The sequence below is a fragment of the Anopheles maculipalpis genome, chromosome 2RL, assembly GCF_943734695.1.
Source record: "Anopheles maculipalpis chromosome 2RL, idAnoMacuDA_375_x, whole genome shotgun sequence".
Taxonomy (NCBI): Eukaryota; Metazoa; Arthropoda; class Insecta; order Diptera; family Culicidae; genus Anopheles; species Anopheles maculipalpis.
Window position 1 is genome coordinate 56,453,955 of NC_064871.1, and position 8,225 is coordinate 56,462,179.

General features: G+C 34.6%; 2 protein-coding genes across 3 annotated transcripts in view; both read right to left on the minus strand.

The window, feature by feature from the left end:
• Positions 1-8,225, minus strand: part of LOC126559182 (calexcitin-1) — a 228,915-nt gene that overhangs the window by 196,704 nt on the left and 23,986 nt on the right. The gene's annotated exons all lie outside the window — the stretch shown is intronic.
• The window catches only part of LOC126558262 (homeobox protein abdominal-A homolog), a 295,819-nt gene continuing 295,760 nt past the window's right edge, over positions 8,167-8,225 (minus strand). For both annotated transcript variants that reach the window (XM_050214251.1, XM_050214244.1), the window contains exon 8: positions 8,167-8,178. The gene's annotated coding sequence lies outside the window, so the exon portion shown is untranslated. The remainder of the gene's footprint in view (positions 8,179-8,225) is intronic.

Sequence of the window (8,225 nt, forward strand, 5' to 3'; positions counted from 1 at the left end):
ATTGTCTTTGTGCGCTTCCTCCCACAAGAGCCATCGCCGAGAAGGTGTGTTATTGTTTATTTTGTGTCGATTGTTCGTAACCCAAACAATTACCTGAACATTTTGTTTAAATATTGTGCTTCAATAGGTAGACCATAAGGAGATTTAATACCTGGAAAAAAAACCTTTCAGTTCAGGCTAAACAATGAAATATGTGTAGTTTTACGACTGAAATGGATACGCACCTGAAACCTCACACGAAATGGACAGCGGGATGTTTTACCAGTTTTAAAGTAGTTCACCTGTATGATCTTAATATTTCTTTTTATCAAATTTTAGTGAAGCATCCCATGTCTTGCATTAGCTCTTCACAGTAGTATGGTAAATCGTTGGAAAATTTCATTTTATCTCTCTCACAATTGTAGTATTTATGTTGCTAGCGCATGCGTCATAATCACTCTCACAAAATTTTGTACAGTAATGCAGTACATTTTTTAAACTTACCCAATTATTGTAAAATCTTTCTATGGGCAAACTACAGCGAAACCAACGTAAAATAAATTAAAAAAAAGCGGAATCATAGTACAAACTGCAAAAGGTAGTTCGTACAGTACAAAGTGCGAAACGTAGGGTAAATTATTATTCCATGCCTCTGTAACGACGAATTTCTTGAGAATACAACTCAGGCCATCACATCTGGTACACAATATAGGGATATAGTATGATCTTGGTAAAGGTGTTAAATGGTTACCTAACAAAATTTGCTGTTTGCATTAAACTGTTCCCCTGGCTATTGATACTCACACATACACACACACACATATACACACGAACGTTTTGTACCAACGGTTGTCCGGTTTGTGCGGTTGTCCGGAGAAGGAAAAAATGACTGAAAATGGACTACATCAGGGTGTCTAACAACAAAAATCAACAAATATCGCAGCCTCGTGATGTGTCGACAGAGAGCAAGAGAGCGAGAGAGCGAAAGAGAGAGCTTGCATTAGAAGCTAGATTGGTTGGAATAGGGGCATATCTTGTATTTTCTCGTATGTGAACTCTAATTCATGGATCATGTGTTACCCTAACAAGGGAATATGACACAAGATTTTCTGCAAAAAATATAAAAGTACAATTCGATACGTTCAATTACAGCTACAAAATCAGCTTTGAAGTAAGAGGAGACTCTCTCTCTCTCTCTAACTCGTTGAATGACTAACTCGTTCCTATTTGAAAATATCCGTAAAATTGTTAACAAACCAGTGGATCTTTACAAAAGGACTTTCGTTCATAAATAACTCAGAAATACGGATTGGCTTTTACTCATTATTAATTCCTCGCTAATGTGGATCCACACAAAGCTATCATGGATAGATTGATGATAGAAGAAAATCCGTAAAAATCCTTAAATGTTTTAAGGGCGAAATTCGTTTGTATGGTAAATGATTTGGGAACAAGAGCTAATGCAGAATCTTTTTACGTGGTTTAAGTTTCCAGTGTATTGGTGAAGGAAAGAATTTTATGTGAAATCAATATTGACAACAAGAGAGATTTCTATGACAGACACACAGTGAAGCGTAGTTTATCTGCCTTACTGATAGGCTTTAAATGTATATGAATAAACAATTGTACATGCTTAATGGAACTGTTTCATACTTTTGAAAAATATTATCTTAACTGTTCTACTGTTTACTGTGAATCTTTATAAGATGTGTAATAGATGAAGCTATCATTAAAAGCAAGAGACAGCATAAAATGAAAACTGTACACTAGAAAAAGGACAAAATGATACTGCACATGCGTGTTTTAGCAGAAGAAACCTGTCCAACACTAACACGAAAATCTCTATACAACATGAATTCCAGGTCGTGCAAAATTTACCACTCCTTCTTCGCAATGGTGAACGAATAATTACCCTTTGAGTTAGCTAGCGCACAGGGATAACATGAAACAGAAAATGAATGTATACACTTGCAATCTAAAAAAATATGTTATTCACAGCTTTGTTAAATGTATGAGACCCCTTTTTATCACAAGATAAACGCCACATATTGACTTGAGGGCTAAAGATGATGGCTTTACATGAAATAACTATTATTATGTTCTTTCGCTATACAAACAGAACTTTCACACATCTGATCTAATACATAACATAAAAATTACACGAATACATGATCAAACTATGTTTCTGAAGTGTTGCAAGATAATTGTTCAAACATTATAACCCTGTTGTTGTATCTTTCGTTAAAGTTGTGCAAACTGATAACTTCAGCAAATCAATGAATCTTCTTATAACAACTTCACGGTCAGAAACCACCTGCACTGAACTGAATGCCACTGAACTAGATACGAAAATGACGACGACGACGGCGAGACACACTGGTTGAGGATAAACTGTATCCCCTGCCGGCAATCTAGATATTGACCAGACGTTGAGTTTCTATGTGCTGCTCACCTCTCGTTGAAACTGAGTGCCTCGAGAGTGTTTGCCAAACGCAATGAGCTCCTGAGCGTTTATTCGTTTCAGGAGATGTCAAGCGGCTGGTAAACGGTCAAATGCAAAAAGTAAGCTCAATACGCTAACTGCGTATTGCTGCGTTCTCTACTAAAACTTCCTGTGACTCTCTTTAGCGATGAGTTACACTACCTATAATAAAATGAGTTTTAGTTTTTACTATTGTGTGTTCAGAAAAAGTTAACATTTTATTAAATTCTTAGATCTGTTTGTTGGTTGTTAGAATAATCTAAAGACCCATTGAAAGCCCTGGCCGACCAACGACTGATGTATGGACTCAGTTAACTGTTACCCGAAGTTATGATTTGTTTGTTTGTAATGTTCGGATTTTTTATTTGATATTTTGCTTTTTCCGGGATGACTTAAAAATACAATATGAATTAATCGATAATGTCAAATGACTGGCACTCAACTAAAGACACTCGATCGTGCTGGAGTAGCTCATAACATGGTAAGAGAAATTGTTGTTTGGGTTTCAACGATATTTATTCCAATCCGTCCATCGTAGCCCAATAACGTGCGATGGACATGTTTTTACCGGTTCAATCAATTATGGAAAAGTTAAATATCTATGAGTGTCGCGAACTCAAATGACTATTGATCGCGCATCCATGGTACTTGTGATAGTGAAACAAAATCTTATAAACGTAATTAATTTTAAAATATTAATTTTTGATGTTGTTTTGTTTTATTTTAATTAAAACAAAGGTTTAGAAAAACAAGAAAGCTTGTTGTGGTATTTCATAAACCAACATCAAAAGTAAAATTAAATCTTTTACCAAAGAATTTCGTTTGTACTTTTTTTTCTTTACTAAAATGTGTCTGATTAAACAAACCAACTCATGTCTAACAGGAATACATCATGTTTCTATTTTGAACTCTAATGTATTTGAAGACTTATGCAAGCGTTCTGTATATTAGAGAAAAAATTCATTTAATACAACTGCAAAAACTTATCAGAATGAGAAAGTTTAACTGAACTACCAGCTAACCTTGAGTGAACGATAAGTTGTCATACAGTTTGAAAGTGAGATAAAATGTTTTAAATTTATTGGCGACTTGTAACTCCGCGTTAAAATGGTAAATTAGCACGCTTCAAGGAGATTGCTTGCCCCTGGAGCCGAAGCATTGACAGCTAACATCAACGCTGTTTCCGAAGGTAATAAACGAAGTTCAAGAATCACAACTTCTTCTGCAACGCTTTTTTTAACCTTTCCTGTGTTTTGAAGTTTTTTGTAAAACATGGCTTGCGAACGAAAAAAAAAGGTTATTACAACATAGCCTAACTATAATTTAACCTTATGTTTGCTGTGAAGTTGATGGCAGATTGTCTTTAACTGAGCTTATTCTACTTTATCTTTATTTCCTCAATATAATCAAGTTCTTGTAGTGATACGCTTCAGTACCTCTTCTTAAGAAATAAAGTTTTACGTATTTCATATCCGTATCCGTTTTAGTATCCGTATTTTGTTTGATCAATCACATTAGTTTTCGCCATTTATTTGGTGTAAAATCAACGCTGTTACTATGAAGACTGTCCATACCATTGCTACCATTGCTTTCGTTAAGCCATAAAAAGGGTCTTCGTCAATCCTTGAATGTAGGTTTGACGATTCGTTAAATATTCGACACACAATCCGAAAGGCCGTTTGGAAAGTTTCAATTTTATGTCATGGTTATGAAAACTCGTAATATGAAATGTAGTAAGGTATAAGAAATGGTTTTGAATTATTTCAAAAAGTCACCTATCGGAATGAAATCGCTGGTAAATTGTATTTATTGTACATGAATAAATAAAAAAAATGAACACTTAAACTAGTATATTTGTAAATGTATCCAAAAACATGTCACATTCAATAAGAGAAATACATTTAAATGAAGCGATCATATCATAAAAATAGTCGAGGATATTAGCATGGTATGAAAACTGCATAAAAAAACTTTTTATTTAGTAAACATAATTCATCTTTGATGCAGAAAACGAGACTTCCCTTCGAAGCAGATTCCGAAGTTGAAAAAATACTTTCCATGAAACATGCATTTTACAAAGAGGTGAAAGTAAACATTACAGACCTTTTTACATTTGTTTATAAAGGATTTGAATTTTTAAAACAACATTTGCCACCGTAAACACAAGAGTCCATAATCTCGAAATTATTATTAAATTAGTCTTTGACTAAAATTAGTCTTCAGTTGTAAAGAACGACCTGTGATAGAATAAGAATGTATCATAATAATACAACTCCAATGTATGGAATGAAATTCAACGAAGCCTGTCTTGGAATGCTTCACTGTATTGCGTATTGCATATCACAAGGGGCAAAAAGTAAAACGTATTGCATATCATTCCGTCAAGCGACAAGAATTTTAAAAAATGTTACCACGAGAAGTTTTTTTACTTCGTGTTTTTTTTGTATTATGGGTGCTGTTGGAGCAATTAGTTAATAAGAATTGTACATTAATAGTAAAACGTAGTCAAACTTTTTCTTCTTTGTGCAAGTTCTCTGAGAGTCCCAATCCTCCCTTGTCCTTCTTACGGAGAGACGATCCGGATGGAATTCGAAATGGTCTTTCTACCATCGACCATTTTTTTTGTCTCATTTTTCAGGGCTTCACGTTCGTAACGTATACTTACAACTTACCTTTATTCTTAGTCTTCTTTTTTAACACTATTACATCGAGATATCTTGATTAAACTAGCTGCAGGAAAGTTAGTCATGTTAGTTAGGAGAAGCACCTGATTTCAGGTTCCGCTAATTCCATGCCCTTAGCATTCTCCTTGCATGAGTTTGGTAGGCACCTATTGAATTATATCAACTCTGTCAATGATCAATGATGACGACGAACAGAAGGTGGTTCGCTGGTTAGCTTAGACTAATTAAATTCGTCAAGGACTTAAGGATCGTTCTTTCACAAGAAACCCAACAAAGAAGTGCAAAACCATGTAACATACATTCGATCATTCTCGTGGCTTACAATTAGCATTTTCGGACAATCGTTAAAATGATTCATCTGAATTTGATGAATGTATTTATTTTATATTTGCTTTCCAGGTATTTTGTGTTTATTTATATTTTCTTCAAATTACTACTGTAACTTAAACATACTGCTTCCGCTGATATTGCATTCCTGACTGAACGTGTCACAATTTTCTTACCGCTCAAAAAAAGAGAATTCTCATAGAGTTTACTGCATTCTTCACCGTTGAACCTGAACCTCAGAGCTGAGTTTTGCCTAGATGTTGATTAATAAACACCTGTTGTTTGAAAATGTGAGCGCAAACAGTGTGAACTGTGTAGGGCTCGGTCGTTGTTTGCCTAATTGCAATGAATCTGTAAGTCTGTTAACATCACTTCAGGATCTTCAAGCATCAAGTTACGTGGCTGGAATTTCTCTTTGCTTGCCCTATACCTAGCTTTAGCATAGGTTTTGCGCTAAACATACAGCGTGCTTAAAACAAAATAAATAAAACATCCTATTAAACTACGATCTCAACACAATTAATTTGATCGGTTGTGTTTTAATAAACTACTGCTGTGTATATTCATTCATATACGTGCTATCTCAGACCGGTTAATAGATCAGCTGACTTAGACAATGCCGTGACAGATGTCTTTTGAGACAAACGCATAAAAATCTTCTAAGTGCTTATCTTCAAATAAGCTACGAATAAATCTTCTAAGTAAATGAAGTATGTAAATTATTCCACAATGCTTCTACGCTTAACGGTTGTCAACGAAATGATGGTTGGTACATTTGAATTGAGCTTTCCAATTTCACTTTGAATGTGAGCGATTGTATTTAACGGACTTTTTTATTACAAAAAAAAAAATCATACTTTAGTCATATACAACTGTCTGAGTATCTCTATAAAAGATTTGTAAGGGAATATATTATTATAATTATTTTGCTAACGATCATTGCCATGTGTGCGGTCTCACGAGACAAATGTCACAAATAAAGTCTAACTAACTGTGGAGACGCACATCTCACCTGTCATACTTTCGGAATGCTTAAAAAATTAGCTCATAAGCTAGGTTAGCTCGAAGAGTTAACAATTCCTTAATTACTTTTCATTCGAGGACGCTCTTTGTAAGGAAGCAGTGTTTTGATCTCCCTTCCCTTGCGTTTATCCATCTATTTCATGGATAAATATTTGTCTACTGCCTACAGTGATGATTGTTGTAGGCATATCAGCCTATCACGGAGCATTTCTATTTTCTTTATATAGTCTCTCCCATTTACTCTTTTGTTTGTAAGATCGGTCCTATAGCTACATAGTTTGGAGACGCTTTACGCTCACAATGATCAGCTTAGCAACACAGTGAAAAATGTTTGTGTTATGAAGATCATAGATTTGTGCTACTGATCAGTTTGCTTGAGGTTCTATGTACAAAAAAAAAAAGAATCATTTGCTAATCTGAAAACACAAAGTTACAATTTGCATTAATCTTCATTGTTTTCAACTTCCTAAAACGGTACTGAAAGCTTCCATGATAAAGATGTGTAAACAACCGTTGAGAGAATGTGTTCTGGTTATGTGCAAGATACGCTCGTTGCGCCATTTCAGCGTACAACATAAAATAGCCCTGTATGAGTCCGAATTTGCTGTCATTATGCTGATTTTGAGCATGTTTTCGAGATTTCTTTTCAATTAAAATGTACATCGATTGAAAACGGGTTTGCCTTCTAATGCCAAAATCATGCTACATTCATCCAAACGCATGATATAAATTAAGAAAAAGAAAGTAACAAAGTCAACAAGAATGTGGAGAGATTACTATGCAATTAAGTACACGGCTTTCGCTATTCTGGTATACGACGATCTTATAATAATAATCGAACCTAATTCATCGATGTCACAACAGTTCCATTCATTCATGTTACAAATGTTACACTGCCAACATGTTTTTTCTTTGTTTTTGTTGAGCTCTCTGTGAAAAGCATAATAATAAATAATAAAGTTCTACTTCGTGTAACGCATTCTCCTATTTATTTAAAGAATTTCAGCACAATTTTTTATGTGTGCAACCAGATTTGCACGAAAATTCGGAAATTCCCATTTTAATCTGAAACCAAATATGTAATGGTTGCTTATTTGTTTCAAACTAGGATCGTGACAGTTGGTACGGTTGAAAACACAAGTAGATCAAGTCGTAGATCATGTAAGTCATAGCACACATATTGAATGAATAACAAATTTTACGTAGAAACTATATTCGAAATAAAAGCATAAAACTGTCAAGAACAAAACAAGAAACAAACTGGTGGAGATAAAAAAAACAAATTTTAAGATTTTATCTGACACCATAACCGTGCTCATTATGCTAAATGATTTTCGTTGATGCAAACCTATGTAGAAATCTCATGTCGTGAATGGTTGGACTGCATGAGAATGAGTATATATTTTAGTATTGCCGCTCGAAAAAGGTACCTTAACTTTCGCAACACTTACTTAGCCTAGAAAATGTTACTCGTACATTTTAGAAACTTGACTTACGAACTATTACATGGATGCCTCGTGGAATGCGAGGCCAGCTTTTCGAATACTGATTAGAGAAGAGCTTACAATCGATATGAGAATTCTTTGTCGATTGCTTCCACTGTACAGGAAAGGAGTTGAAAGGAGGTGGGATTAAATGAGTGACAATTATGTACAAAACATTTGACAGGTGGTGTGAAAATTGCTGCAAAAATCTCACTGAAAGGGAAGAGTTTGCTGGGATGTGTGTGT